General features: G+C 45.2%; 1 long non-coding RNA gene across 1 annotated transcript in view; it reads left to right on the forward strand.

Moving 5' to 3' along the window:
* The window catches only part of LOC134957831 (uncharacterized), a 48,610-nt gene extending 42,355 nt beyond the window's left edge, over positions 1-6,255 (forward strand). The window contains exons 4-5 of the long non-coding RNA XR_010186761.1: positions 5,937-6,019; positions 6,103-6,255. This is a non-coding gene — a long non-coding RNA (uncharacterized LOC134957831). The remainder of the gene's footprint in view (positions 1-5,936; positions 6,020-6,102) is intronic.
* Positions 6,256-9,007: the final 2,752 nt, after the last annotated feature.

Raw genomic sequence — 9,007 nt, forward strand, 5'->3', positions numbered from 1 at the left:
ACAGTGCAGAGTTTTGCTGACCAGTGACCACCAGTATACGTTGTCTGCCTGAAAAACACTCCATATCTGTGCTCAGTGTGCTGCATATATCTGTGCTCACACTGCTTAATTGTGGGGACTGGGGAGCAGCTGTATTATATAGGAGGAGTACAGAGCAGAGTTTTGCTGACAGTGACCACCAGTATACGTTGTCTGCCTGAAAAACACTCCATATCTGTGCTCAGTGTGCTGCATATATCTGTGCTCACACTGCTTTATTGTGGGCACTGGGGACCACCAGTATATTATATAGGAGGAGTACAGTGCAGAGTTTTGCTGACAGTGACCACCGGTATATATAGCAGTACGGTATGGAAGGCCACTGCTCTACCTACCTCTGTGTCATCAAGTATACTATCCATCCATACCTGTGGTGCATTTCAGTTGTGCGCAGTATATATAGTAGTAGGCCATTGCTATTGATACTGGCATATAATTCCACACATTAAAAAATGGAGAACAAAAATGTGGAGGTTAAAATAGGGAAAGATCAAGATCCACTTCCACCTCGTGCTGAAGCTGCTGCCACTAGTCATGGCCGAGACGATGAAATGCCATCAACGTCGTCTGCCAAGGCCGATGCCCAATGCCCAAAGTAGATGCCCAAAGTAGAGAGCATGTAAAATCCAAAAAACAAAAGTTCAGTAAAATGACCCAAAAATCAAAATTAAAAGCGTCTGATGAGAAGCGTAAACTTGCCAATATGCCATTTACGACACGGAGTGGCAAGGAACGGCTGAGGCACTGGCCTATGTTCATGGCTAGTGGTTCAGATTCACATGAGGATGGAAGCACTCATCCTCTCGCTAGAAAAATGAAAAGACTTAAGCTGGCAAAAGCACAGCAAAGAACTGTGCGTTCTTCTAAATCACAAATCCCCAAGGAGAGTCCAATTGTGTCGGTTGCGATGCCTGACCTTCCCAACACTGGACGGGAAGAGCTTGCGCCTTCCACCATTTGCATGCCCCCTGCAAGTGCTGGAAGGAGCACCCGCAGTCCAGTTCCTGATAGTCAAATTGAAGATGTCACTGTTGAAGTACACCAGGATGAGGATATGGGTGTTGCTGGCGCTGGGGAGGAAATTGACAAGGAGGATTCTGATGGTGAGGTGGTTTGTTTAAGTCAGGCACCCGGGGACACACCTGTTGTCCGTGGGACGAATATGGCCATTGACATGCCTGGTCAAAATACAAACAAAATCACCTCTTTGGTGTGGAATTATTTCAACACAAATGAGGACAACAGGTGTCAAGCCGTGTGTTGCCTTTGTCAAGCTGTAATAAGTAGGGGTAAGGACGTTAACCACCTAGGAACATCCTCCCTTATACGTCACCTGGACCGCATTCATCAGAAGTCAGTGACAAGTTCAAAAACTTTGGATGACAGCGGAAGCAGTCCACTGACCACTAAATCCCTTCCTCTTGTAACCAAGCTCCTGCAAACCACACCACCAACTCCCTCAGTGTCAATTTCCACCTTACACAGGAAAGCCAATAGTCCTGCAGGCCATGTCACTGGCAAGTCTGACGAGTCTTCTCCTGCCTGGGATTCCTCCTATGCATCCTTGAGTGTAACGACTACTGCTGCTGGCGCTGCTGTTGTTGCTGCTGGGAGTCGATCGTCATCCCAGAGGGGAAGTCGGAAGACCACTTGTACTACTTCCAGTAAGCAATTGACTGTCCAACAGTCCTTTGCGAGGAAGATGAAATATCACAGCAGTCATCCTGCTGCAAAGCGGATAACTCAGGTCTTGTCAGCCTGGGTGGTGAGAAACGTGGTTCCGGTATCCACCATTAATTCAGAGGCAACTAGAGACTTGATTGAGGTACTGTGTCCCCGGTACCAAATACCATCTAGGTTCCATTTCTCTAGGCAGGCGATACCGAAAATGTACACAGACGTCGGAAAAAGAGTCACCAGTGTCCTAAAAAATGCAGTTGTACCCAATGTCCACTTAACCACGGACATGTGGACAAGTGGAGCAGGGCAGACTCAGGACTATATGACTGTGACAGCCCACTGGGTAGATGTATTGCCTCCCGCAGCAAGAACAGCAGCGGTGGCACCAGTAGCAGCATCTCGCAAACGCCAACTCGTTCCTAGGCAGGCTACGCTTTGTATCACCGCTTCCCATAAGAGGCACACAGCTGACAACCTCTTACGGAAACTGAGGAACATCATCGCAGAATGGCTTACCCCAATTGGACTCTCCTGGGGATTTGTGACATCGGACAACGCCACCAATATTGTGCGTGCATTACATCTGGGCAAATTCCAGCACGTCCCATGTTTTGCACATACATTGAATTTGGTGGTGCAGAATTATTTAAAAAACGACAGGGGCGTGCAAGAGATGCTGTCGGTGGCCCGAAGAATTGCGGGCCACTTTCGGCATTCAGCCACCGCGTGCCGAAGACTGGAGCACCAGCAAACAGTCCTGAACCTGCCCTGCCATCATCTGAAGCAAGAGGTGGTAACGAGGTGGAATTCAACCCTCTATATGTTTCAGAGGATGGAGGAGCAGCAAAAGGCCATTCAATCCTATACATCTGCCCATGATATAGGCAAAGGAGGGGGAATGCACCTGACTCATGCACAGTGGAGAATGATTTCAACGTTGTGCAAGGTTCTGCAACCCTTTGAACTTGCCACACGTGAAGTCAGTTCAGACACTGCGAGCCTGAGTCAAGTCATTCCCCTCATCAGGCTTTTGCAGAAGAAGCTGGAGACATTGAAGGAGGAGCTAAAACAGAGCGATTCCGCTAGGCATGTGGGACTTGTGGATGGAGCCCTTAATTCGCTTAACCAGGATTCACGGGTGGTCAATCTGTTGAAATCAGAGCACTAAATTTTGGCCACCGTGCTCGATCCTAGATTTAAAACCTACGTTGTATCTCTCTTTCCGGCAGACACAAGTCTGCAGAGGTTCAAAGACCTGCTGGTGAGAAAATTGTCAAGTCAAGCGGAACGTGACCCGTCAACAGCTCCTCCTTCACATTCTCCCGCAACTGGGGGTGCAAGGAAAAGGCTAAGAATTCCGAGCCCACCCGCTGGCAGTGATGCAGGGCAGTCTGGAGCGAGTGGTGACATCTGGTCCGGACTGAAGGACCTGCCAACTATTACTGACATGTCGTCTACTGTCACTGCATATGATTCTGTCACCATTGAAAGAATGGTGGAGGATTATATGAGTGACCGCATCCAAGTAGGCATGTCAGACAGTCCGTACGTATACTGGCAGGAAAAAGAGGCAATTTGGAGGCCCTTGCACAAACTTGCTGTATTTTACCTAAGTTGCCCACCCTCCAGTGTGTACTCCGAAAGAGTGTTTAGTGCAGCCGCTCACCTCAGCAATCGGCGTACAAGGTTACTTCCAGAAAATGTGGAGAATATGATGTTCATCAAAATGAATTATAATCAATTCCTCCGTGGAGACATTCGCCAGCAATTGCCTCCAGAAAGTACACAGGGACCTGAGATGGTGGATTCCAGTGGGGACGAATTAATAATCTGTGAGGAGGGGGATGTACACAGTGAAATGGGTGAGGAATCGGAGGATGATGATGAGGTGGACATCTTGCCTCTGTAGAGCCAGTTTGTGCAAGGAGAGATTGATTGCTTCTTTTTTGGTGGGGGCCCAAACCAACCAGTCATTTCAGCCACAGTCGTGTGGCAGACCCTGTCGCTGAAATGATGGGTTCGTTAAAGTGTGCATGTCCTGTTTATACAACATAAGGGTGGGTGGGAGGGCCCAAGGACAATTCCATCTTGCACCTCTTTTTTCTTTCATTTTTCTTTGCATTATGTGCTGTTTGGGGACAATTTTTTTGAAGTGCCATCCTGCCTGACACTGCAGTGCCACTCCTAGATGGGCCAGGTGTTTGTGTCGGCCACTTGTGTCGCTTAGCTTAGTCACACAGCGACCTTGGTGCGCCTCTTTTTTTCTTTGCATCATGTGCTGTTTGGGGACAATTTTTTTGAAGTGCCATCCTGTCTGACACTGCAGGTCCACTCCTAGATGGGCCAGGTGTTTGTGTCGGCCACTTGTGTCGCTTAGCTTAGTCACACAGCGACCTTGGTGCGCCTCTTTTTTTCTTTGCATCATGTGCTGTTTGGGGACAATTTTTTTGAAGTGCCATCCTGTCTGACACTGCAGTGCCACTCCTAGATGGGCCAGGTGTTTGTGTCGGCCACTTGTGTCACTTAGCTTAGCCATCCAGCGACCTCGGTGCAAATTTTAGGACTAAAAATAATATTGTGAGGTGTGAGGTGTACAGAATAGACTGAAAATGAGTGGAAATTATGGTTATTGAGGTTAATAATACTATGGGATCAAAATGACCCCCAAATTCTATGATTTAAGCTGTTTTTGATGTTTTTTGTAAAAAAACACCCGAATCCAAAACACACCCGAATCCGACAAAAAAATTTCAGGGAGGTTTTGCCAAAACGCGTCCGAATCCAAAACACGGCCGCGGAACCGAATCCAAAACCAAAACACAAAACCCGAAAAATTTCCGGTGCACATCACTAGTTTAAACATATGGTTATAAAAGTGTAGGTTTGATGTTTTTCCCCTATCTTCACCGTTATGCACTTTTTTTTCTCATTAGCTGATATATTAAGCCTATAGTGACTGAGTATTAATCTATTTATATATCTCCAATAATTTTCACACTGAGAATAAATTTTAGTTTACACATATAATTTATTATTTTTACACAATTCTCACATTAGTATATAATTTTGCACTCATTCACTCCGAATCTATAGAGTACTATGGATTGAGGATTTTTTTTTTTTTTTTGTTATTTCCCCCCCCACACTTTTCTGTCCTATTCATTTAATGCCAGGAAGTGAGGTCATTCTATTAGGAGGTATAAGTATCACCTCCTATGCTCCCTCTCAGTTACCCACTGGACTCTGAGAGGAACACATCATTCTTATGTAAGTAACAGATTTTTCCTCTTTTCACTGCCCTCATATACTAAGACCTGCAGTGTTATTGCTAAAATCCTCATTGTGAGGTTTTAAACTTTATGATGTCTTTGTATCCTCCTGAATGTATAAATTTTGTTGTACTGGATGTAATTATGATGCTATATTTAACACTAAAAATACATATAAAATTGCCCTTATATTAAATGACTATAAGCAGCTGTTTGTTATACGTACAACTCTGCAATTTCTTGTTATGTTCTTGTTACATTCAGAATATGCGCCTTATGCACTGTATAATTATCTAGATATTATAGAACATTAAAAATAAATAAATGGGAAAAAATTCCATTTGTTCGATCATTTGGATCTGAGTACAGATGCCTTCATGCTGAAAGAGTATTTTCATATAAATATTCATATCTCATGTTCATTTGAATATTGTCATCCCATATTATATGCCATATGTGCTTTATACATTATATAATATTGTTTGTACTTACCTTTTGATTGAGTATATGAAATCGAGTGAGGATATATCTAGATTGAACTTAGTTTATTTTAATGTTCCCATGTTGAAGTTCTGCTAATTAATAATTTTAGGCATATCATGCCCAGTGCTCTATATGCTGAAAGCTGATCATCCTCCACAACAGTTCAGTGATAGATATTTGTTCATTTACCATTGGTATGTATGCCTTTTCTCCCCCCTACTTGTAATTACAGCTACACACTTTCATTAGCTATACTCAAAATTCCCTTTATTACCATTATCATATAGGTCATACTAAGACCATTTTAGAGATATAATCCATCACGCCACGATATGAAGCCATATTACGTTGCGTTCTAATACACTAGATATAACCTGGTATGTATTTTAATCCCCTCATACCATCTGTTCCCTCCCAAATATTTTCTGTATTTGAAATCCTAAAATATAATATTTTATCCATCAGGTTGAATATACCTACTTCAACTGGTACAATTAGAGGTGTAGATGGTTTACCAAGTTATTCCCACCTCATTGTCTGAGCATCCGGTATGTATGATTGTAAAAAATCATATACATCCTCTTTAAATTGGTATTGTTCATGCAAATTGTTGTTTTATGTTATCATGTAGATTTCTGTACCCCTGAAGAAGTACCATTAAGGGACGAAACACGTTGGATCAATCTATCTTTCTGCATTTGTGTCACTCAGTGAATCTATGCCAACAAAGAAACTAAATGTAAAACCGGATAAATCCAAAGACACAGCTTTGTGAAACCTTATCGATGCTCTTGATGTTTTACTGTATTTTTATGAATACATTTTACTTGAATGTATTTGAGACTTTTATTGTATACCACAGCAATTAAGTACGTGCACAATACCATTAATCTAGCACACTCAGATCTGTGCATCTGATATTGTTTTTGAACCTTGGCTAACAGGAGGTTCTTCTAGAGGTGCTGCTTTAGACTCACAGTTGGCGCTATTGGGGGTACCCCATTCTTATATATATATTGTTATGAGCCACGGCTGTGGCTCATTCCTGTTTTGCATGTCAGTTAGGTATTTTATGTTTATAAGTTGTCTTGCAGGCCAGGATTTCCCGTTGCTCTGTTTAAGAATACTCTTGGTTGCTGCCGCTGGTTAGTCTGTGTAATTGCAGCTTGTTCCCACGTGTTCAGCCTCACCTGGCTGCTAATTGCATCTTGTCAGTTTGGAGTCATGCAACAGGGCAGCTGCATGATATTATTAATTAGGCCTCTCTGTTATATGCTGGCTCAGTGCAATTCACAGACGCTGGTGATATTTCTAGGTTTCCAGTCTGCTTGAGTTCTGAGCTTGTTCCTGCCAGTTCCTGAGCTCCTGTGTAGCAGTGTCTGTCGAGCTGCTTCCTGTGTCGATTCCTGTGTCAGTCCCTGTGTCGATTCCTGTGTCTGATCCCGTGTCCTGCCGTGAAGCGTTCCTGTCCAGAAGTCCTGTGGCTTTGCCTATGCCTGGTCGAGTTTCTGGCTTCTTGGTGTCCACCGGTCTGTCGTTTGGGATTCTGCCTGTCCTCCAGTTCTGAGAGTCTGTGTCGGCAGCATTGGGGGTTCCTGTCCGTTTGCCAGTTTTCGTACCGGTTCCGTGAGTAGCGGCTCTGCCGCGTCCGTCGGCCTAGGCCGCTGTATTTCGTTATTATTTCTGTCACTGGTGTTTTGCAGAGGGTTCTGCTTATGCTGTCACCGCCGGTACACAGAAGTATTGTGTCGGCATGTGGTCAGCATTTCCTTTGTTGTTCTTTTCCTTTGGCGGCAAGCCGCACATAATTTGGTTTTAGGTTTGTTAGTAGCCCCTGGCCTTGTTGTTTAGTTAGAGGGCCCCTTGTTATCACCCTGTCTCGGTTCACTCTTTGTCTCTCATTAAGACCTGAGGGGGCATCGAAGTTGGGCAGACGTAATCCGCCCTTCAAACGCGGCTGCCATGGGCTCAAGCAACCATAGTCTCGCAAGAGTGTTCTGACAGCATGGGCGAGACAACGGAGATAGGGCGCCAGGGGCTATTCCCTTTCCATTCCCCTTTCCCAGCATTACGTCCTGGTGCTCTGGACTCACTTCATAACATCTCCCTTGTTCTGAGCACCAGGAACCTAACATTATCACCAGCCCTACCACAAAAAAGAAATAAAACTTTTTTCTTTTTTGGCCCAGTCCAGTGTCTAGTCTAGAATCCAGTCCGGTGTTTGGAATCCAGTCTTGTCTAGAATTCAGTGTGCAGAATCCAGTCCAGTGTTTAGAATCCAGTCCGGTGTTTAGAATCCAGTCCGGTGTTTAGAATCCAGTCCGGTGTTTTGAAAAAAAAAAAAAACCAGTCTTGTTTTGTCTAGTTTAAAAATTTAGTCTTGCCTTGTCTAGTCTTGCCTTGTCTAGTCTTGCCTTGTCTAGTCTTGCATTGTCTAGTCTTGCCTTGTCTAGTCTTGCCTTGTCTAGTCTTGCCTTGTCTTGTCTTGTCTAGTTTTAAATCCTCCTATGTCTACTATGCAAGCCCTGCAGGCATCTCTCTCAGCCCTGAACTCTGCTTTCAGTGCTTTGAGACCAGAGCGATTAGAAGTTTTGCAGCAATACTTAAAGCAACTGCAAAACCTTCTGACTAAAATCTTGCTCATCTTGCCAGAAGTCGTTGAGAGTACATCTATCTCTAAAGAGACTCTTGTTCACAGTATGGTGACAAGAGAATCCTCTGGTTTAATTGAAGAGAAAAGGTTTAAAAGTTTTCTGCGGCCCAGGCTCTCAGAAGAGGAGCGTCTGCGTCGCAGAAACTTAAACTTATGCCTATATTGTGGGGGTTTAGGCCACTATCTGCAGACCTGTGAGTTGCGCAAGTCAAAGTGTGGTGACGAGTCTTGTCCTCTGGCCAAGTTGAGTCAGGATACAAGACCTACTCCTGTCTCTACTGTGGCAGAGGTACTTGTCACACAACCCACACTAAAAAGCTCTCTGTCCTATAATTGGGGTCCTTGGGCAAGGGAGCCCCATTATAGATTCAGGAATCAAAAGAGAATGTTTCTCTCCTCTCTTGAGGTTCCTATTGAAGCAGAGTTGCAAGCCCCTGGAGTGGTGCCCGTTACCCAGGTTTCTGGAGTGGTGCCCGTTGCCCAGGGTCCTGGAGTGGTGCCCGTTGCCCAGGGTCCTGGAGTGGTGCCCGTTGCCCAGGGTCCTGGAGTGGTGCCCGTTGCTCAGGATCTTGGTGCGGTACCCGATGCCCAGAGTGCTGGAGCGGTACCCGATGCCCAGAGTGCTGGAGCGGTACCCGATGCCCAGAGTGCTGGAGCGGTACCCGATGCCCAGAGTGCTGGAGCGGTACCCGATGCCCAGAGTGCTGGAGCCGTACCCGATGCCCAGAGTGCTGGAGCGGTATCCGATGCCCAGAGTGCTGGAGCGGTACCCGATGCTTTAGCTTATAGAGGGACATCAAATATTATAGCTCAGGTTTCCATACCAGAAGGGGTCTCAGAAGCTGTTACCCCAGGTAGGCACTTGAAGAGCGCAACCCCAGAA

The sequence above is a fragment of the Pseudophryne corroboree genome, chromosome 9 (assembly GCF_028390025.1).
Source record: "Pseudophryne corroboree isolate aPseCor3 chromosome 9, aPseCor3.hap2, whole genome shotgun sequence".
In the NCBI taxonomy this organism is placed as follows: Eukaryota; Metazoa; Chordata; class Amphibia; order Anura; family Myobatrachidae; genus Pseudophryne; species Pseudophryne corroboree.